Consider the following 22,835-nt stretch of genomic DNA (forward strand, 5'->3'; position numbering starts at 1 on the left):
GCACTCTGGACTCTGAATCCAGCGATCCGAGTTCAAATCTCTGTGGGACCTGCTTGAATTATGAGATTTAATATTTCACTAATTTCTTAGAATTTGGACTTGGAAAAACATAACGTCAAAGTTTTATACTGAAACTTATCAACGTATAAGTATGTATCTATGTACACATGGCTATATCCATCTAGATAGTGATAATACAATATAAAGAAATGAATTATTCATAAACATAAGTACTGAAGCTGAAAACTAAAAACTGTTCTTTCCCATCCACAATTTAAGCAAGAGGTTCTTTTCCTTTCTCATCTTTATGATCAGTAATAAGATAGTTCATTTTGCTGATTTCTTATCTGACAACATTCTTGACTTACACAGAGCATTTAATTGTGAATTTCTTTGAAAGAGGAATTCAGATTAATACATTTGACATGTCTTTCGAAAGATTCTACTTTGTGGTTATGGATCTACTTTAGAAAAACAGAGTGTAAATATCTGTGTGTCTTAATTTCAAGATTGTTATTTAAAAGTTCATCTCTTCTGTCCCCAAAATACACAATTTGATTCCTCAAGTTTTCTTTTAATGAAGGCTTTCCAATTAAAAAAGTTCCGTGTTCCCCTTATCAATAACAGTAAGATTTAAACAAGTAATATCTTGGATCAGCCTCTTGTGATGAGTTGAGAAAACAGAGTCAGCTCACAAAATATCTCATTATTTTGAGCCATTTTATTTCCATGTTTTCTAAAAGTTCTATCATTTGCTCACATCAAATAGACTTTAAAAATACAATCAATAAATCAATGTTTCACTCTACCCGTGTTAGATTTATGATATTTATGAATACACTTGACAGAAAAAGATTTGGTCATAAGTCATGAAAGTGGTCCCACCGAGATTTGAACTGGGATCCTTGGATTCAAAGTCCAAAGTGCTAACTATTACACCATGGAACCTCCCATGTGACAGGGGAGGAAATTGCTGCATTTGGACATTTCACATTTTTTATTTTCTACAGTCAAAGACAAACAGAATTATATAACTTTTCTATTCTGTTCAACTTTTGCCTATTGAACTATGTTAGGGAAGGATGTTGCACAAAGGACTCAAGTAACGCTATGACTCTGTTGAACAGTACTTTTTATGTGAGATAAGATTTTGCAATAAAAGATAAGATTCCCCCATGAATGCAATCTCTTCTGCCAAAATGGAAAGCTCAACCTGGTACAGGTGGGTTGATGGTGTTATGCTTGTCAATCTGGACTCTGAAAACAGGGATCTAAGTACAAAGCTCAGTGAGACTTATCTAAACTTTACGATTTTTTTTCCATTCAGTTCTTAGAAGTATTAATTGGAAAAACATCTCATTTACTTATAAACTTGTACGTATCAACTTATATGTATGTATCTCCCTATATATCGCTATATGTCTATGTATATTTATCGGAAAATATAAATATATACATTATAAAAATACATATAATTAATAGAGGTGAAAATAATGAACAGTTGTTGCCTCTCCGCATTTGAAACATGAGCTTCTTCTCCTTCCTCTTCTATATGTCCAGAAATTGAGATAGTCACTTTTTAATCAATTTTGATCTAACAACATAGTTGATTTGTACAAAGCATATCATACGATCTGTGAATAATTCTAAAAAAGAAAATTAGATCAGTACCTTTGAGGCCTCCAAGCAAAAGCTTATATTTCATGATTGCAGATCGACTGTTGAAAATCAGCATGAGAAATGTTTTATTTCACAATTTCCATACTAATATACAAAAAACATTTGTACTATCTGAATGATACCGTCATTGTGGTTCTCTAGGTTTGATTTAAGAACACATCTCTTTCAAAATGTGCTATGTTCGCCTTATCAATAGTGTGGAAATCTTCAAAAAGGAATGCTGGGAATCAGCCCTCTGAAATGCATTTGAGAAAAACAGGATAGGATTTTGTAATGTCGCACTATTTTGTGTAGGAATGTGATGTTATGTGTATTATAAAGTTCGTATTTCTGTAACTTGTTCAAGCTGTTGGACATTTTGAAAGGAGTCAACATTTGTCTCTTTCAACCTACTGGTGTTGGATTGGAGCTATCAATAACAAAATATGACAGAAATGTAAAAGGTCGAGATTAGTAAAATAGTACCTCAAAGAATTGGACTGGTACCTTTGCATGCAAAGTCCAAAGTGCCAAGCGTTGCTCTTTGGAGCCACCCATGTGAGAGACAGAGAAATGGATGTAGTAGTTTGGAAATGTAGAATGTTTTAATATTCTTCAGTCAAATATGATCATTATTTTGTAAATTGCATTTCCTGATAAACGTTTGCACATTTAACACTGTTATGGAGAATGCAGCTGAAAAGAATCAAATCACATTATAGCTCTTTACACTATGAGCATTCAACTGAGATATCTTTTCATCAATGTAAAGAAAAGCCCCCGCACTGATGCGCTCTCTTTTGTCTCAATGGAAAAATCCCTCATGTATGGCAGGGTTCCATGGTGTAATGGTTAGCACTCTGGACTCTGAATCCAGCGATCCGAGTTCAAATCTCGGTGGGACCTGCTTGAATTATGAGATATAATATTTCACTAATTTCTTAGAATTTGGACTTGGAAAAACATAACGTCAAAGTTTTATACTGAAACTTATCAACGTATAAGTATGTATCTATGTACACATGGCTATATCCATCTAGAAAGTGATAATACAATATAAAGAAATGAATTATTCATAAACATAAGTACTGAAGCTGAAAACTAAAAACTGTTCTTTCCCATCCACAATTTAAGCAAGAGGTTCTTTTCCTTTCTCATCTTTATGATCAGTAATAAGATAGTTCATTTTGCTGATTTCTTATCTGACAACATTCTTGACTTACACAGTGCATTTAATTGTGAATTTCTTTGAAAGAGGAATTCAGATTAATACATTTGACATGTCTTTCGAAAGATTCTACTTTGTGGTTATGGATCTACTTTAGAAAAACAGAGTGTAAATATCTGTGTGTCTTAATTTCAAGATTGTTATTTAAAAGTTCATCTCTTCTGTCCCCAAAATACACAATTTGATTCCTCAAGTTTTCTTTTAATGAAGGCTTTCCAATTAAAAAAAGTTCCGTGTTCCCCTTATCAATAACAGTAAGATTTAAACAAGTAATATCTTGGATCAGCCTCTTGTGATGAGTTGAGAAAACAGAGTCAGCTCACAAAATATCTCATTATTTTGAGCCATTTTATTTCCATGTTTTCTAAAAGTTCTATCATTTGCTCACATCAAATAGACTTTAAAAATACAATCAATAAATCAATGTTTCACTCTACCCGTGTTAGATTTATGATATTTATGAATACACTTGACAGAAAAAGATTTGGTCATAAGTCATGAAAGTGGTCCCACCGAGATTTGAACTCGGATCCTTGGATTCAAAGTCCAAAGTGCTAACCATTACACCATGGAACCTCCCATGTGACAGGGGAGCAAATTGCTGCAGCAATGTGGACATTTCACATTTTTTATTTTCTACAGTCAAAGACAAACAGAATTATATAACTTTTCTATTCTGTTCAACTTTTGCCTATTGAACTATGTTAGGGAAGGATGTTGCACAAAGGACTCAAGTAACGCTATGACTCTGTTGAACAGTACTTTTTATGTGAGATAAGATTTTGCAATAAAAGATAAGATTACCCCGTGAATGCAATCTCTTCTGCCAAAATGGAAAGCTCAACCTGGTACAGGTGGGTTGATGGTGTTATGCTTGTCAATCTGGACTCTGAAAACAGGGATCTAAGTACAAAGCTCAGTGGGACTTATCTAAACTTTACGATTTTTTTTCCATTCAGTTCTTAGAAGTATTAATTGGAAAAACATCTCATTTACTTATAAACTTGTACGTATCAACTTATATGTATGTATCTCCCTATATATCGCTATATGTCTATGTATATTTATCGGAAAATATAAATATATACATTATAAAAATACATATAATTAATAGAGGTGAAAATAATGAACAGTTGTTGCCTGTCCGCATTTGAAACATGAGCCTCTTCTCCTTCCTCTTCTATATGTCCTGAAATTGAGATAGTCACTTTTTAATCAATTTTGATCTAACAACATAGTTGATTTGTACAAAGCATATCATACGATCTGTGAATAATTCTAAAAAAGAAAATTAGATCAGTACCTTTGAGGCCTCCAAGCAAAAGCTTATATTTCATGATTGCAGATCGACTGTTGAAAATCAGCATGAGAAATGTTTTATTTCACAATTTCCATACTAATATACAAAAAACATTTGTACTATCTGAATGATACCGTCATTGTGGTTCTCTAGGTTTGATTTAAGAACACATCTCTTTCAAAATGTGCTATATTCGCCTTATCAATAGTGTGGAAATCTTCAAAAAGGAATGCTGGGAATCAGCCCTCTGAAATGCATTTGAGAAAAACAGGATAGGATTGTGTAATGTCGCACTATTTTGTGTAGGAATGTGATGTTATGTGTATTATAAAGTTCGTATTTCTGTAACTTGTTCAAGCTGTTGGACATTTTGAAAGGAGTCAACGTTTGTCTCTTTCAACCTACTGGTGTTGGATTGGAGCTATCAATAACAAAAGATGACAGGAATGTAAAAGGTCGAGATTAGTAAAATAGTACCTCAAAGAATTGGACTGGTACCTTTGCATGCAAAGACCAAAGTGCCAAGCGTTGCTCTTTGGAGCCACCCATGTGAGAGACAGAGAAATGGATGTAGTAGTTTGGAAATGTAGAATGTTTTAATATTCTTCAGTCAAATATGATCATTATTTTGTAAATTGCATTTCCTGATAAACGTTTGCACATTTAACACTGTTATGGAGAATGCAGCTGAAAAGAATCGAATCACATTATAGCTCTTTACACTATGAGCATTCAACTGAGATATCTTTTCATCAATGTAAGAAAAGCCCCCGCACTGATGCGCTCTCTTTTGTCTCAATGGAAAAATCCCTCATGTATGGCAGGGTTCCATGGTGTAATGGTTAGCACTCTGGACTCTGAATCCAGCGATCCGAGTTCAAATCTCTGTGGGACCTGCTTGAATTATGAGATTTAATATTTCACTAATTTCTTAGAATTTGGACTTGGAAAAACATAACGTCAAAGTTTTATACTGAAACTTATCAACGTATAAGTATGTATCTATGTACACATGGCTATATCCATCTAGATAGTGATAATACAATATAAAGAAATGAATTATTCATAAACATAAGTACTGAAGCTGAAAACTAAAAACTGTTCTTTCCCATCCACAATTTAAGCAAGAGGTTCTTTTCCCTTCTCATCTTTATGATCAGTAATAAGATAGTTCATTTTGCTGATTTCTTATCTGACAACATTCTTGACTTACACAGAGCATTTAATTGTGAATTTCTTTGAAAGAGGAATTCAGATTAATACATTTGACATGTCTTTCGAAAGATTCTACTTTGTGGTTATGGATCTACTTTAGAAAAACAGAGTGTAAATATCTGTGTGTCTTAATTTCAAGATTGTTATTTAAAAGTTCATCTCTTCTGTCCCCAAAATACACAATTTGATTCCTCAAGTTTTCTTTTAATGAAGGCTTTCCAATTAAAAAAGTTCTGTGTTCCCCTTATCAATAACAGTAAGATTTAAACAAGTAATATCTTGGATCAGCCTCTTGTGATGAGTTGAGAAAACAGAGTCAGCTCACAAAATATCTCATTATTTTGAGCCATTTTATTTCCATGTTTTCTAAAAGTTCTATCATTTGCTCACATCAAATAGACTTTAAAAATACAATCAATAAATCAATGTTTCACTCTACCCGTGTTAGATTTATGATATTTATGAATACACTTGACAGAAAAAGATTTGGTCATAAGTCATGAAAGTGGTCCCACCGAGATTTGAACTCGGATCCTTGGATTCAAAGTCCAAAGTGCTAACCATTACACCATGGAACCTCCCATGTGACAGGGGAGCAAATTGCTGCAGCAATGTGGATATTTCACATTTTTTATTTTCTACAGTCAAAGACAAACAGAATTATATAACTTTTCTATTCTGTTCAACTTTTGCCTATTGAACTATGTTAGGGAAGGATGTTGCACAAAGGACTCAAGTAACGCTATGACTCTGTTGAACAGTACTTTTTATGTGAGATAAGATTTTGCAATAAAAGATAAGATTCCCCCATGAATGCAATCTCTTCTGCCAAAATGGAAAGCTCAACCTGGTACAGGTGGGTTGATGGTGTTATGCTTGTCAATCTGGACTCTGAAAACAGGGATCTAAGTACAAAGCTCAGTGAGACTTATCTAAACTTTACGATTTTTTTTCCATTCAGTTCTTAGAAGTATTAATTGGAAAAACATCTCATTTACTTATAAACTTGTACGTATCAACTTATATGTATGTATCTCCCTATATATCGCTATATGTCTATGTATATTTATCGGAAAATATAAATATATACATTATAAAAATACATATAATTAATAGAGGTGAAAATAATGAACAGTTGTTGCCTCTCCGCATTTGAAACATGAGCTTCTTCTCCTTCCTCTTCTATATGTCCTGAAATTGAGATAGTCACTTTTTAATCAATTTTGATCTAACAACATAGTTGATTTGTACAAAGCATATCATACGATCTGTGAATAATTCTAAAAAAGAAAATTAGATCAGTACCTTTGAGGCCTCCAAGCAAAAGCTTATATTTCATGATTGCAGATCGACTGTTGAAAATCAGCATGAGAAATGTTTTATTTCACAATTTCCATACTAATATACAAAAAACATTTGTACTATCTGAATGATACCGTCATTGTGGTTCTCTAGGTTTGATTTAAGAACACATCTCTTTCAAAATGTGCTATGTTCGCCTTATCAATAGTGTGGAAATCTTCAAAAAGGAATGCTGGGAATCAGCCCTCTGAAATGCATTTGAGAAAAACAGGATAGGATTTTGTAATGTCGCACTATTTTGTGTAGGAATGTGATGTTATGTGTATTATAAAGTTCGTATTTCTGTAACTTGTTCAAGCTGTTGGACATTTTGAAAGGAGTCAACATTTGTCTCTTTCAACCTACTGGTGTTGGATTGGAGCTATCAATAACAAAATATGACAGAAATGTAAAAGGTCGAGATTAGTAAAATAGTACCTCAAAGAATTGGACTGGTACCTTTGCATGCAAAGTCCAAAGTGCCAAGCGTTGCTCTTTGGAGCCACCCATGTGAGAGACAGAGAAATGGATGTAGTAGTTTGGAAATGTAGAATGTTTTAATATTCTTCAGTCAAATATGATCATTATTTTGTAAATTGCATTTCCTGATAAACGTTTGCACATTTAACACTGTTATGGAGAATGCAGCTGAAAAGAATCAAATCACATTATAGCTCTTTACACTATGAGCATTCAACTGAGATATCTTTTCATCAATGTAAAGAAAAGCCCCCGCACTGATGCGCTCTCTTTTGTCTCAATGGAAAAATCCCTCATGTATGGCAGGGTTCCATGGTGTAATGGTTAGCACTCTGGACTCTGAATCCAGCGATCCGAGTTCAAATCTCGGTGGGACCTGCTTGAATTATGAGATATAATATTTCACTAATTTCTTAGAATTTGGACTTGGAAAAACATAACGTCAAAGTTTTATACTGAAACTTATCAACGTATAAGTATGTATCTATGTACACATGGCTATATCCATCTAGATAGTGATAATACAATATAAAGAAATGAATTATTCATAAACATAAGTACTGAAGCTGAAAACTAAAAACTGTTCTTTCCCATCCACAATTTAAGCAAGAGGTTCTTTTCCTTTCTCATCTTTATGATCAGTAATAAGATAGTTCATTTTGCTGATTTCTTATCTGACAACATTCTTGACTTACACAGTGCATTTAATTGTGAATTTCTTTGAAAGAGGAATTCAGATTAATACATTTGACATGTCTTTCGAAAGATTCTACTTTGTGGTTATGGATCTACTTTAGAAAAACAGAGTGTAAATATCTGTGTGTCTTAATTTCAAGATTGTTATTTAAAAGTTCATCTCTTCTGTCCCCAAAATACACAATTTGATTCCTCAAGTTTTCTTTTAATGAAGGCTTTCCAATTAAAAAAAGTTCCGTGTTCCCCTTATCAATAACAGTAAGATTTAAACAAGTAATATCTTGGATCAGCCTCTTGTGATGAGTTGAGAAAACAGAGTCAGCTCACAAAATATCTCATTATTTTGAGCCATTTTATTTCCATGTTTTCTAAAAGTTCTATCATTTGCTCACATCAAATAGACTTTAAAAATACAATCAATAAATCAATGTTTCACTCTACCCGTGTTAGATTTATGATATTTATGAATACACTTGACAGAAAAAGATTTGGTCATAAGTCATGAAAGTGGTCCCACCGAGATTTGAACTCGGATCCTTGGATTCAAAGTCCAAAGTGCTAACCATTACACCATGGAACCTCCCATGTGACAAGGGAGCAAATTGCTGCAGCAATGTGGACATTTCACATTTTTTATTTTCTACAGTCAAAGACAAACAGAATTATATAACTTTTCTATTCTGTTCAACTTTTGCCTATTGAACTATGTTAGGGAAGGATGTTGCACAAAGGACTCAAGTAACGCTATGACTCTGTTGAACAGTACTTTTTATGTGAGATAAGATTTTGCAATAAAAGATAAGATTACCCCGTGAATGCAATCTCTTCTGCCAAAATGGAAAGCTCAACCTGGTACAGGTGGGTTGATGGTGTTATGCTTGTCAATCTGGACTCTGAAAACAGGGATCTAAGTACAAAGCTCAGTGGGACTTATCTAAACTTTACGATTTTTTTTCCATTCAGTTCTTAGAAGTATTAATTGGAAAAACATCTCATTTACTTATAAACTTGTACGTATCAACTTATATGTATGTATCTCCCTATATATCGCTATATGTCTATGTATATTTATCGGAAAATATAAATATATACATTATAAAAATACATATAATTAATAGAGGTGAAAATAATGAACAGTTGTTGCCTGTCCGCATTTGAAACATGAGCCTCTTCTCCTTCCTCTTCTATATGTCCTGAAATTGAGATAGTCACTTTTTAATCAATTTTGATCTAACAACATAGTTGATTTGTACAAAGCATATCATACGATCTGTGAATAATTCTAAAAAAGAAAATTAGATCAGTACCTTTGAGGCCTCCAAGCAAAAGCTTATATTTCATGATTGCAGATCGACTGTTGAAAATCAGCATGAGAAATGTTTTATTTCACAATTTCCATACTAATATACAAAAAACATTTGTACTATCTGAATGATACCGTCATTGTGGTTCTCTAGGTTTGATTTAAGAACACATCTCTTTCAAAATGTGCTATATTCGCCTTATCAATAGTGTGGAAATCTTCAAAAAGGAATGCTGGGAATCAGCCCTCTGAAATGCATTTGAGAAAAACAGGATAGGATTGTGTAATGTCGCACTATTTTGTGTAGGAATGTGATGTTATGTGTATTATAAAGTTCGTATTTCTGTAACTTGTTCAAGCTGTTGGACATTTTGAAAGGAGTCAACGTTTGTCTCTTTCAACCTACTGGTGTTGGATTGGAGCTATCAATAACAAAAGATGACAGGAATGTAAAAGGTCGAGATTAGTAAAATAGTACCTCAAAGAATTGGACTGGTACCTTTGCATGCAAAGACCAAAGTGCCAAGCGTTGCTCTTTGGAGCCACCCATGTGAGAGACAGAGAAATGGATGTAGTAGTTTGGAAATGTAGAATGTTTTAATATTCTTCAGTCAAATATGATCATTATTTTGTAAATTGCATTTCCTGATAAACGTTTGCACATTTAACACTGTTATGGAGAATGCAGCTGAAAAGAATCGAATCACATTATAGCTCTTTACACTATGAGCATTCAACTGAGATATCTTTTCATCAATGTAAGAAAAGCCCCCGCACTGATGCGCTCTCTTTTGTCTCAATGGAAAAATCCCTCATGTATGGCAGGGTTCCATGGTGTAATGGTTAGCACTCTGGACTCTGAATCCAGCGATCCGAGTTCAAATCTCTGTGGGACCTGCTTGAATTATGAGATTTAATATTTCACTAATTTCTTAGAATTTGGACTTGGAAAAACATAACGTCAAAGTTTTATACTGAAACTTATCAACGTATAAGTATGTATCTATGTACACATGGCTATATCCATCTAGATAGTGATAATACAATATAAAGAAATGAATTATTCATAAACATAAGTACTGAAGCTGAAAACTAAAAACTGTTCTTTCCCATCCACAATTTAAGCAAGAGGTTCTTTTCCCTTCTCATCTTTATGATCAGTAATAAGATAGTTCATTTTGCTGATTTCTTATCTGACAACATTCTTGACTTACACAGAGCATTTAATTGTGAATTTCTTTGAAAGAGGAATTCAGATTAATACATTTGACATGTCTTTCGAAAGATTCTACTTTGTGGTTATGGATCTACTTTAGAAAAACAGAGTGTAAATATCTGTGTGTCTTAATTTCAAGATTGTTATTTAAAAGTTCATCTCTTCTGTCCCCAAAATACACAATTTGATTCCTCAAGTTTTCTTTTAATGAAGGCTTTCCAATTAAAAAAGTTCCGTGTTCCCCTTATCAATAACAGTAAGATTTAAACAAGTAATATCTTGGATCAGCCTCTTGTGATGAGTTGAGAAAACAGAGTCAGCTCACAAAATATCTCATTATTTTGAGCCATTTTATTTCCATGTTTTCTAAAAGTTCTATCATTTGCTCACATCAAATAGACTTTAAAAATACAATCAATAAATCAATGTTTCACTCTACCCGTGTTAGATTTATGATATTTATGAATACACTTGACAGAAAAAGATTTGGTCATAAGTCATGAAAGTGGTCCCACCGAGATTTGAACTCGGATCCTTGGATTCAAAGTCCAAAGTGCTAACCATTACACCATGGAACCTCCCATGTGACAGGGGAGCAAATTGCTGCAGCAATGTGGATATTTCACATTTTTTATTTTCTACAGTCAAAGACAAACAGAATTATATAACTTTTCTATTCTGTTCAACTTTTGCCTATTGAACTATGTTAGGGAAGGATGTTGCACAAAGGACTCAAGTAACGCTATGACTCTGTTGAACAGTACTTTTTATGTGAGATAAGATTTTGCAATAAAAGATAAGATTACCCCGTGAATGCAATCTCTTCTGCCAAAATGGAAAGCTCAACCTGGTACAGGTGGGTTGATGGTGTTATGCTTGTCAATCTGGACTCTGAAAACAGGGATCTAAGTACAAAGCTCAGTGGGACTTATCTAAACTTTACGATTTTTTTTCCATTCAGTTCTTAGAAGTATTAATTGGAAAAACATCTCATTTACTTATAAACTTGTACGTATCAACTTATATGTATGTATCTCCCTATATATCGCTATATGTCTATGTATATTTATCGGAAAATATAAATATATACATTATAAAAATACATATAATTAATAGAGGTGAAAATAATGAACAGTTGTTGCCTGTCCGCATTTGAAACATGAGCCTCTTCTCCTTCCTCTTCTATATGTCCTGAAATTGAGATAGTCACTTTTTAATCAATTTTGATCTAACAACATAGTTGATTTGTACAAAGCATATCATACGATCTGTGAATAATTCTAAAAAAGAAAATTAGATCAGTACCTTTGAGGCCTCCAAGCAAAAGCTTATATTTCATGATTGCAGATCGACTGTTGAAAATCAGCATGAGAAATGTTTTATTTCACAATTTCCATACTAATATACAAAAAACATTTGTACTATCTGAATGATACCGTCATTGTGGTTCTCTAGGTTTGATTTAAGAACACATCTCTTTCAAAATGTGCTATATTCGCCTTATCAATAGTGTGGAAATCTTCAAAAAGGAATGCTGGGAATCAGCCCTCTGAAATGCATTTGAGAAAAACAGGATAGGATTGTGTAATGTCGCACTATTTTGTGTAGGAATGTGATGTTATGTGTATTATAAAGTTCGTATTTCTGTAACTTGTTCAAGCTGTTGGACATTTTGAAAGGAGTCAACGTTTGTCTCTTTCAACCTACTGGTGTTGGATTGGAGCTATCAATAACAAAAGATGACAGAAATGTAAAAGGTCGAGATTAGTAAAATAGTACCTCAAAGAATTGGACTGGTACCTTTGCATGCAAAGTCCAAAGTGCCAAGCGTTGCTCTTTGGAGCCACCCATGTGAGAGACAGAGAAATGGATGTAGTAGTTTGGAAATGTAGAATGTTTTAATATTCTTCAGTCAAATATGATCATTATTTTGTAAATTGCATTTACTGATAAACGTTTGCACATTTAACACTGTTATGGAGAATGCAGCTGAAAAGAATCAAATCACATTATAGCTCTTTACACTATGAGCATTCAACTGAGATATCTTTTCATCAATGTAAGAAAAGCCCCCGCACTGATGCGCTCTCTTTTGTCTCAATGGAAAAATCCCTCATGTATGGCAGGGTTCCATGGTGTAATGGTTAGCACTCTGGACTCTGAATCCAGCGATCCGAGTTCAAATCTCTGTGGGACCTGCTTGAATTATGAGATTTAATATTTCACTAATTTCTTAGAATTTGGACTTGGAAAAACATAACGTCAAAGTTTTATACTGAAACTTATCAACGTATAAGTATGTATCTATGTACACATGGCTATATCCATCTAGATAGTGATAATACAATATAAAGAAATGAATTATTCATAAACATAAGTACTGAAGCTGAAAACTAAAAACTGTTCTTTCCCATCCACAATTTAAGCAAGAGGTTCTTTTCCCTTCTCATCTTTATGATCAGTAATAAGATAGTTCATTTTGCTGATTTCTTATCTGACAACATTCTTGACTTACACAGAGCATTTAATTGTGAATTTCTTTGAAAGAGGAATTCAGATTAATACATTTGACATGTCTTTCGAAAGATTCTACTTTGTGGTTATGGATCTACTTTAGAGAAACAGAGTGTAAATATCTGTGTGTCTTAATTTCAAGATTGTTATTTAAAAGTTCATCTCTTCTGTCCCCAAAATACACAATTTGATTCCTCAAGTTTTCTTTTAATGAAGGCTTTCCAATTAAAAAAGTTCCGTGTTCCCCTTATCAATAACAGTAAGATTTAAACAAGTAATATCTTGGATCAGCCTCTTGTGATGAGTTGAGAAAACAGAGTCAGCTCACAAAATATCTCATTATTTTGAGCCATTTTATTTCCATGTTTTCTAAAAGTTCTATCATTTGCTCACATCAAATAGACTTTAAAAATACAATCAATAAATCAATGTTTCACTCTACCCGTGTTAGATTTATGATATTTATGAATACACTTGACAGAAAAAGATTTGGTCATAAGTCATGAAAGTGGTCCCACCGAGATTTGAACTCGGATCCTTGGATTCAAAGTCCAAAGTGCTAACCATTACACCATGGAACCTCCCATGTGACAGGGGAGCAAATTGCTGCAGCAATGTGGACATTTCACATTTTTTATTTTCTACAGTCAAAGACAAACAGAATTATATAACTTTTCTATTCTGTTCAACTTTTGCCTATTGAACTATGTTAGGGAAGGATGTTGCACAAAGGACTCAAGTAACGCTATGACTCTGTTGAACAGTACTTTTTATGTGAGATAAGATTTTGCAATAAAAGATAAGATTCCCCCGTGAATGCAATCTCTTCTGCCAAAATGGAAAGCTCAACCTGGTACAGGTGGGTTGATGGTGTTATGCTTGTCAATCTGGACTCTGAAAACAGGGATCTAAGTACAAAGCTCAGTGGGACTTATCTAAACTTTACGATTTTTTTTCCATTCAGTTCTTAGAAGTATTAATTGGAAAAACATCTCATTTACTTATAAACTTGTACGTATCAACTTATATGTATGTATCTCCCTATATATCGCTATATGTCTATGTATATTTATCGGAAAATATAAATATATACATTATAAAAATACATATAATTAATAGAGGTGAAAATAATGAACAGTTGTTGCCTCTCCGCATTTGAAACATGAGCTTCTTCTCCTTCCTCTTCTATATGTCCTGAAATTGAGATAGTCACTTTTTAATCAATTTTGATCTAACAACATAGTTGATTTGTACAAAGCATATCATACGATCTGTGAATAATTCTAAAAAAGAAAATTAGATCAGTACCTTTGAGGCCTCCAAGCAAAAGCTTATATTTCATGATTGCAGATCGACTGTTGAAAATCAGCATGAGAAATGTTTTATTTCACAATTTCCATACTAATATACAAAAAACATTTGTACTATCTGAATGATACCGTCATTGTGGTTCTCTAGGTTTGATTTAAGAACACATCTCTTTCAAAATGTGCTATGTTCGCCTTATCAATAGTGTGGAAATCTTCAAAAAGGAATGCTGGGAATCAGCCCTCTGAAATGCATTTGAGAAAAACAGGATAGGATTTTGTAATGTCGCACTATTTTGTGTAGGAATGTGATGTTATGTGTATTATAAAGTTCGTATTTCTGTAACTTGTTCAAGCTGTTGGACATTTTGAAAGGAGTCAACATTTGTCTCTTTCAACCTACTGGTGTTGGATTGGAGCTATCAATAACAAAATATGACAGAAATGTAAAAGGTCGAGATTAGTAAAATAGTACCTCAAAGAATTGGACTGGTACCTTTGCATGCAAAGTCCAAAGTGCCAAGCGTTGCTCTTTGGAGCCACCCATGTGAGAGACAGAGAAATGGATGTAGTAGTTTGGAAATGTAGAATGTTTTAATATTCTTCAGTCAAATATGATCATTATTTTGTAAATTGCATTTCCTGATAAACGTTTGCACATTTAACACTGTTATGGAGAATGCAGCTGAAAAGAATCAAATCACATTATAGCTCTTTACACTATGAGCATTCAACTGAGATATCTTTTCATCAATGTAAAGAAAAGCCCCCGCACTGATGCGCTCTCTTTTGTCTCAATGGAAAAATCCCTCATGTATGGCAGGGTTCCATGGTGTAATGGTTAGCACTCTGGACTCTGAATCCAGCGATCCGAGTTCAAATCTCGGTGGGACCTGCTTGAATTATGAGATATAATATTTCCCTAATTTCTTAGAATTTGGACTTGGAAAAACATAACGTCAAAGTTTTATACTGAAACTTATCAACGTATAAGTATGTATCTATGTACACATGGCTATATCCATCTAGATAGTGATAATACAATATAAAGAAATGAATTATTCATAAACATAAGTACTGAAGCTGAAAACTAAAAACTGTTCTTTCCCATCCACAATTTAAGCAAGAGGTTCTTTTCCTTTCTCATCTTTATGATCAGTAATAAGATAGTTCATTTTGCTGATTTCTTATCTGACAACATTCTTGACTTACACAGTGCATTTAATTGTGAATTTCTTTGAAAGAGGAATTCAGATTAATACATTTGACATGTCTTTCGAAAGATTCTACTTTGTGGTTATGGATCTACTTTAGAAAAACAGAGTGTAAATATCTGTGTGTCTTAATTTCAAGATTGTTATTTAAAAGTTCATCTCTTCTGTCCCCAAAATACACAATTTGATTCCTCAAGTTTTCTTTTAATGAAGGCTTTCCAATTAAAAAAAGTTCCGTGTTCCCCTTATCAATAACAGTAAGATTTAAACAAGTAATATCTTGGATCAGCCTCTTGTGATGAGTTGAGAAAACAGAGTCAGCTCACAAAATATCTCATTATTTTGAGCCATTTTATTTCCATGTTTTCTAAAAGTTCTATCATTTGCTCACATCAAATAGACTTTAAAAATACAATCAATAAATCAATGTTTCACTCTACCCGTGTTAGATTTATGATATTTATGAATACACTTGACAGAAAAAGATTTGGTCATAAGTCATGAAAGTGGTCCCACCGAGATTTGAACTCGGATCCTTGGATTCAAAGTCCAAAGTGCTAACCATTACACCATGGAACCTCCCATGTGACAGGGGAGCAAATTGCTGCAGCAATGTGGACATTTCACATTTTTTATTTTCTACAGTCAAAGACAAACAGAATTATATAACTTTTCTATTCTGTTCAACTTTTGCCTATTGAACTATGTTAGGGAAGGATGTTGCACAAAGGACTCAAGTAACGCTATGACTCTGTTGAACAGTACTTTTTATGTGAGATAAGATTTTGCAATAAAAGATAAGATTACCCCGTGAATGCAATCTCTTCTGCCAAAATGGAAAGCTCAACCTGGTACAGGTGGGTTGATGGTGTTATGCTTGTCAATCTGGACTCTGAAAACAGGGATCTAAGTACAAAGCTCAGTGGGACTTATCTAAACTTTACGATTTTTTTTCCATTCAGTTCTTAGAAGTATTAATTGGAAAAACATCTCATTTACTTATAAACTTGTACGTATCAACTTATATGTATGTATCTCCCTATATATCGCTATATGTCTATGTATATTTATCGGAAAATATAAATATATACATTATAAAAATACATATAATTAATAGAGGTGAAAATAATGAACAGTTGTTGCCTGTCCGCATTTGAAACATGAGCCTCTTCTCCTTCCTCTTCTATATGTCCTGAAATTGAGATAGTCACTTTTTAATCAATTTTGATCTAACAACATAGTTGATTTGTACAAAGCATATCATACGATCTGTGAATAATTCTAAAAAAGAAAATTAGATCAGTACCTTTGAGGCCTCCAAGCAAAAGCTTATATTTCATGATTGCAGATCGACTGTTGAAAATCAGCATGAGAAATGTTTTATTTCACAATTTCCATACTAATATACAAAAAACATTTGTACTATCTGAATGATACCGTCATTGTGGTTCTCTAGGTTTGATTTAAGAACACATCTCTTTCAAAATGTGCTATATTCGCCTTATCAATAGTGTGGAAATCTTCAAAAAGGAATGCTGGGAATCAGCCCTCTGAAATGCATTTGAGAAAAACAGGATAGGATTGTGTAATGTCGCACTATTTTGTGTAGGAATGTGATGTTATGTGTATTATAAAGTTCGTATTTCTGTAACTTGTTCAAGCTGTTGGACATTTTGAAAGGAGTCAACGTTTGTCTCTTTCAACCTACTGGTGTTGGATTGGAGCTATCAATAACAAAAGATGACAGGAATGTAAAAGGTCGAGATTAGTAAAATAGTACCTCAAAGAATTGGACTGGTACCTTTGCATGCAAAGACCAAAGTGCCAAGCGTTGCTCTTTGGAGCCACCCATGTGAGAGACAGAGAAATGGATGTAGTAGTTTGGAAATGTAGAATGTTTTAATATTCTTCAGTCAAATATGATCATTATTTTGTAAATTGCATTTCCTGATAAACGTTTGCACATTTAACACTGTTATGGAGAATGCAGCTGAAAAGAATCGAATCACATTATAGCTCTTTACACTATGAGCATTCAACTGAGATATCTTTTCATCAATGTAAGAAAAGCCCCCGCACTGATGCGCTCTCTTTTGTCTCAATGGAAAAATCCCTCATGTATGGCAGGGTTCCATGGTGTAATGGTTAGCACTCTGGACTCTGAATCCAGCGATCCGAGTTCAAATCTCTGTGGGACCTGCTTGAATTATGAGATTTAATATTTCACTAATTTCTTAGAATTTGGACTTGGAAAAACATAACGTCAAAGTTTTATACTGAAACTTATCAACGTATAAGTATGTATCTATGTACACATGGCTATATCCATCTAGATAGTGATAATACAATATAAAGAAATGAATTATTCATAAACATAAGTACTGAAGCTGAAAACTAAAAACTGTTCTTTCCCATCCACAATTTAAGCAAGAGGTTCTTTTCCCTTCTCATCTTTATGATCAGTAATAAGATAGTTCATTTTGCTGATTTCTTATCTGACAACATTCTTGACTTACACAGAGCATTTAATTGTGAATTTCTTTGAAAGAGGAATTCAGATTAATACATTTGACATGTCTTTCGAAAGATTCTACTTTGTGGTTATGGATCTACTTTAGAAAAACAGAGTGTAAATATCTGTGTGTCTTAATTTCAAGATTGTTATTTAAAAGTTCATCTCTTCTGTCCCCAAAATACACAATTTGATTCCTCAAGTTTTCTTTTAATGAAGGCTTTCCAATTAAAAAAGTTCCGTGTTCCCCTTATCAATAACAGTAAGATTTAAACAAGTAATATCTTGGATCAGCCTCTTGTGATGAGTTGAGAAAACAGAGTCAGCTCACAAAATATCTCATTATTTTGAGCCATTTTATTTCCATGTTTTCTAAAAGTTCTATCATTTGCTCACATCAAATAGACTTTAAAAATACAATCAATAAATCAATGTTTCACTCTACCCGTGTTAGATTTATGATATTTATGAATACACTTGACAGAAAAAGATTTGGTCATAAGTCATGAAAGTGGTCCCACCGAGATTTGAACTCGGATCCTTGGATTCAAAGTCCAAAGTGCTAACCATTACACCATGGAACCTCCCATGTGACAGGGGAGCAAATTGCTGCAGCAATGTGGATATTTCACATTTTTTATTTTCTACAGTCAAAGACAAACAGAATTATATAACTTTTCTATTCTGTTCAACTTTTGCCTATTGAACTATGTTAGGGAAGGATGTTGCACAAAGGACTCAAGTAACGCTATGACTCTGTTGAACAGTACTTTTTATGTGAGATAAGATTTTGCAATAAAAGATAAGATTACCCCGTGAATGCAATCTCTTCTGCCAAAATGGAAAGCTCAACCTGGTACAGGTGGGTTGATGGTGTTATGCTTGTCAATCTGGACTCTGAAAACAGGGATCTAAGTACAAAGCTCAGTGGGACTTATCTAAACTTTACGATTTTTTTTCCATTCAGTTCTTAGAAGTATTAATTGGAAAAACATCTCATTTACTTATAAACTTGTACGTATCAACTTATATGTATGTATCTCCCTATATATCGCTATATGTCTATGTATATTTATCGGAAAATATAAATATATACATTATAAAAATACATATAATTAATAGAGGTGAAAATAATGAACAGTTGTTGCCTGTCCGCATTTGAAACATGAGCCTCTTCTCCTTCCTCTTCTATATGTCCTGAAATTGAGATAGTCACTTTTTAATCAATTTTGATCTAACAACATAGTTGATTTGTACAAAGCATATCATACGATCTGTGAATAATTCTAAAAAAGAAAATTAGATCAGTACCTTTGAGGCCTCCAAGCAAAAGCTTATATTTCATGATTGCAGATCGACTGTTGAAAATCAGCATGAGAAATGTTTTATTTCACAATTTCCATACTAATATACAAAAAACATTTGTACTATCTGAATGATACCGTCATTGTGGTTCTCTAGGTTTGATTTAAGAACACATCTCTTTCAAAATGTGCTATATTCGCCTTATCAATAGTGTGGAAATCTTCAAAAAGGAATGCTGGGAATCAGCCCTCTGAAATGCATTTGAGAAAAACAGGATAGGATTGTGTAATGTCGCACTATTTTGTGTAGGAATGTGATGTTATGTGTATTATAAAGTTCGTATTTCTGTAACTTGTTCAAGCTGTTGGACATTTTGAAAGGAGTCAACGTTTGTCTCTTTCAACCTACTGGTGTTGGATTGGAGCTATCAATAACAAAAGATGACAGAAATGTAAAAGGTCGAGATTAGTAAAATAGTACCTCAAAGAATTGGACTGGTACCTTTGCATGCAAAGTCCAAAGTGCCAAGCGTTGCTCTTTGGAGCCACCCATGTGAGAGACAGAGAAATGGATGTAGTAGTTTGGAAATGTAGAATGTTTTAATATTCTTCAGTCAAATATGATCATTATTTTGTAAATTGCATTTACTGATAAACGTTTGCACATTTAACACGGTTATGGAGAATGCAGCTGAAAAGAATCAAATCACATTATAGCTCTTTACACTATGAGCATTCAACTGAGATATCTTTTCATCAATGTAAGAAAAGCCCCCGCACTGATGCGCTCTCTTTTGTCTCAATGGAAAAATCCCTCATGTATGGCAGGGTTCCATGGTGTAATGGTTAGCACTCTGGACTCTGAATCCAGCGATCCGAGTTCAAATCTCTGTGGGACCTGCTTGAATTATGAGATTTAATATTTCACTAATTTCTTAGAATTTGGACTTGGAAAAACATAACGTCAAAGTTTTATACTGAAACTTATCAACGTATAAGTATGTATCTATGTACACATGGCTATATCCATCTAGATAGTGATAATACAATATAAAGAAATGAATTATTCATAAACATAAGTACTGAAGCTGAAAACTAAAAACTGTTCTTTCCCATCCACAATTTAAGCAAGAGGTTCTTTTCCCTTCTCATCTTTATGATCAGTAATAAGATAGTTCATTTTGCTGATTTCTTATCTGACAACATTCTTGACTTACACAGAGCATTTAATTGTGAATTTCTTTGAAAGAGGAATTCAGATTAATACATTTGACATGTCTTTCGAAAGATTCTACTTTGTGGTTATGGATCTACTTTAGAAAAACAGAGTGTAAATATCTGTGTGTCTTAATTTCAAGATTGTTATTTAAAAGTTCATCTCTTCTGTCCCCAAAATACACAATTTGATTCCTCAAGTTTTCTTTTAATGAAGGCTTTCCAATTAAAAAAGTTCCGTGTTCCCCTTATCAATAACAGTAAGATTTAAACAAGTAATATCTTGGATCAGCCTCTTGTGATGAGTTGAGAAAACAGAGTCAGCTCACAAAATATCTCATTATTTTGAGCCATTTTATTTCCATGTTTTCTAAAAGTTCTATCATTTGCTCACATCAAATAGACTTTAAAAATACAATCAATAAATCAATGTTTCACTCTACCCGTGTTAGATTTATGATATTTATGAATACACTTGACAGAAAAAGATTTGGTCATAAGTCATGAAAGTGGTCCCACCGAGATTTGAACTGGGATCCTTGGATTCAAAGTCCAAAGTGCTAACTATTACACCATGGAACCTCCCATGTGACAGGGGAGGAAATTGCTGCATTTGGACATTTCACATTTTTTATTTTCTACAGTCAAAGACAAACAGAATTATATAACTTTTCTATTCTGTTCAACTTTTGCCTATTGAACTATGTTAGGGAAGGATGTTGCACAAAGGACTCAAGTAACGCTATGACTCTGTTGAACAGTACTTTTTATGTGAGATAAGATTTTGCAATAAAAGATAAGATTCCCCCGTGAATGCAATCTCTTCTGCCAAAATGGAAAGCTCAACCTGGTACAGGTGGGTTGATGGTGTTATGCTTGTCAATCTGGACTCTGAAAACAGGGATCTAAGTACAAAGCTCAGTGAGACTTATCTAAACTTTACGATTTTTTTTCCATTCAGTTCTTAGAAGTATTAATTGGAAAAACATCTCATTTACTTATAAACTTGTACGTATCAACTTATATGTATGTATCTCCCTATATATCGCTATATGTCTATGTATATTTATCGGAAAATATAAATATATACATTATAAAAATACATATAATTAATAGAGGTGAAAATAATGAACAGTTGTTGCCTCTCCGCATTTGAAACATGAGCGTCTTCTCCTTCCTCTTCTATATGTCCTGAAATTGAGATAGTCACTTTTTAATCAATTTTGATCTAACAACATAGTTGATTTGTACAAAGCATATCATACGATCTGTGAATAATTCTAAAAAAGAAAATTAGATCAGTACCTTTGAGGCCTCCAAGCAAAAGCTTATATTTCATGATTGCAGATCGACTGTTGAAAATCAGCATGAGAAATGTTTTATTTCACAATTTCCATACTAATATACAAAAAACATTTGTACTATCTGAATGATACCGTCATTGTGGTTCTCTAGGTTTGATTTAAGAACACATCTCTTTCAAAATGTGCTATGTTCGCCTTATCAATAGTGTGGAAATCTTCAAAAAGGAATGCTGGGAATCAGCCCTCTGAAATGCATTTGAGAAAAACAGGATAGGATTTTGTAATGTCGCACTATTTTGTGTAGGAATGTGATGTTATGTGTATTATAAAGTTCGTATTTCTGTAACTTGTTCAAGCTGTTGGACATTTTGAAAGGAGTCAACATTTGTCTCTTTCAACCTACTGGTGTTGGATTGGAGCTATCAATAACAAAATATGACAGAAATGTAAAAGGTCGAGATTAGTAAAATAGTACCTCAAAGAATTGGACTGGTACCTTTGCATGCAAAGTCCAAAGTGCCAAGCGTTGCTCTTTGGAGCCACCCATGTGAGAGACAGAGAAATGGATGTAGTAGTTTGGAAATGTAGAATGTTTTAATATTCTTCAGTCAAATATGATCATTATTTTGTAAATTGCATTTCCTGATAAACGTTTGCACATTTAACACTGTTATGGAGAATGCAGCTGAAAAGAATCAAATCACATTATAGCTCTTTACACTATGAGCATTCAACTGAGATATCTTTTCATCAATGTAAAGAAAAGCCCCCGCACTGATGCGCTCTCTTTTGTCTCAATGGAAAAATCCCTCATGTATGGCAGGGTTCCATGGTGTAATGGTTAGCACTCTGGACTCTGAATCCAGCGATCCGAGTTCAAATCTCGGTGGGACCTGCTTGAATTATGAGATATAATATTTCACTAATTTCTTAGAATTTGGACTTGGAAAAACATAACGTCAAAGTTTTATACTGAAACTTATCAACGTATAAGTATGTATCTATGTACACATGGCTATATCCATCT

At 33.5% G+C, this 22,835-nt stretch overlaps 11 non-coding genes across 11 annotated transcripts; 4 read left to right on the forward strand and 7 right to left on the reverse strand.

Annotated features, from left to right (window-relative positions):
• Positions 1-2,493: 2,493 nt before the first annotated feature.
• On the forward strand, positions 2,494-2,565 carry TRNAQ-CUG (transfer RNA glutamine (anticodon CUG)). The gene has a single exon. It is a non-coding gene; the product is annotated as a tRNA-Gln (tRNA).
• An 826-nt stretch (positions 2,566-3,391) lies between these two features.
• TRNAQ-UUG (transfer RNA glutamine (anticodon UUG)) lies at positions 3,392-3,463 on the reverse strand. The gene has a single exon. It is a non-coding gene; the product is annotated as a tRNA-Gln (tRNA).
• Positions 3,464-5,908: 2,445 nt separating this feature from the next.
• TRNAQ-UUG (transfer RNA glutamine (anticodon UUG)) lies at positions 5,909-5,980 on the reverse strand. Its single transcript has one exon. It is a non-coding gene; the product is annotated as a tRNA-Gln (tRNA).
• Positions 5,981-7,529: 1,549 nt separating this feature from the next.
• Positions 7,530-7,601, forward strand: TRNAQ-CUG (transfer RNA glutamine (anticodon CUG)). The gene has a single exon. It is a non-coding gene; the product is annotated as a tRNA-Gln (tRNA).
• Positions 7,602-8,427: 826 nt separating this feature from the next.
• Positions 8,428-8,499, reverse strand: TRNAQ-UUG (transfer RNA glutamine (anticodon UUG)). The gene has a single exon. It is a non-coding gene; the product is annotated as a tRNA-Gln (tRNA).
• Positions 8,500-10,944: 2,445 nt separating this feature from the next.
• On the reverse strand, positions 10,945-11,016 carry TRNAQ-UUG (transfer RNA glutamine (anticodon UUG)). Its single transcript has one exon. It is a non-coding gene; the product is annotated as a tRNA-Gln (tRNA).
• Positions 11,017-13,461: 2,445 nt separating this feature from the next.
• Positions 13,462-13,533, reverse strand: TRNAQ-UUG (transfer RNA glutamine (anticodon UUG)). The gene has a single exon. It is a non-coding gene; the product is annotated as a tRNA-Gln (tRNA).
• Positions 13,534-15,082: 1,549 nt separating this feature from the next.
• On the forward strand, positions 15,083-15,154 carry TRNAQ-CUG (transfer RNA glutamine (anticodon CUG)). Its single transcript has one exon. It is a non-coding gene; the product is annotated as a tRNA-Gln (tRNA).
• Positions 15,155-15,980: 826 nt separating this feature from the next.
• TRNAQ-UUG (transfer RNA glutamine (anticodon UUG)) lies at positions 15,981-16,052 on the reverse strand. Its single transcript has one exon. It is a non-coding gene; the product is annotated as a tRNA-Gln (tRNA).
• A 2,445-nt stretch (positions 16,053-18,497) lies between these two features.
• Positions 18,498-18,569, reverse strand: TRNAQ-UUG (transfer RNA glutamine (anticodon UUG)). Its single transcript has one exon. It is a non-coding gene; the product is annotated as a tRNA-Gln (tRNA).
• Positions 18,570-22,631: 4,062 nt separating this feature from the next.
• Positions 22,632-22,703, forward strand: TRNAQ-CUG (transfer RNA glutamine (anticodon CUG)). Its single transcript has one exon. It is a non-coding gene; the product is annotated as a tRNA-Gln (tRNA).
• Positions 22,704-22,835: the final 132 nt, after the last annotated feature.

Source organism: Lissotriton vulgaris, unplaced genomic scaffold (genome assembly GCF_964263255.1).
Source record: "Lissotriton vulgaris unplaced genomic scaffold, aLisVul1.2 SCAFFOLD_2159, whole genome shotgun sequence".
NCBI lineage: Eukaryota > Metazoa > Chordata > Amphibia > Caudata > Salamandridae > Lissotriton > Lissotriton vulgaris.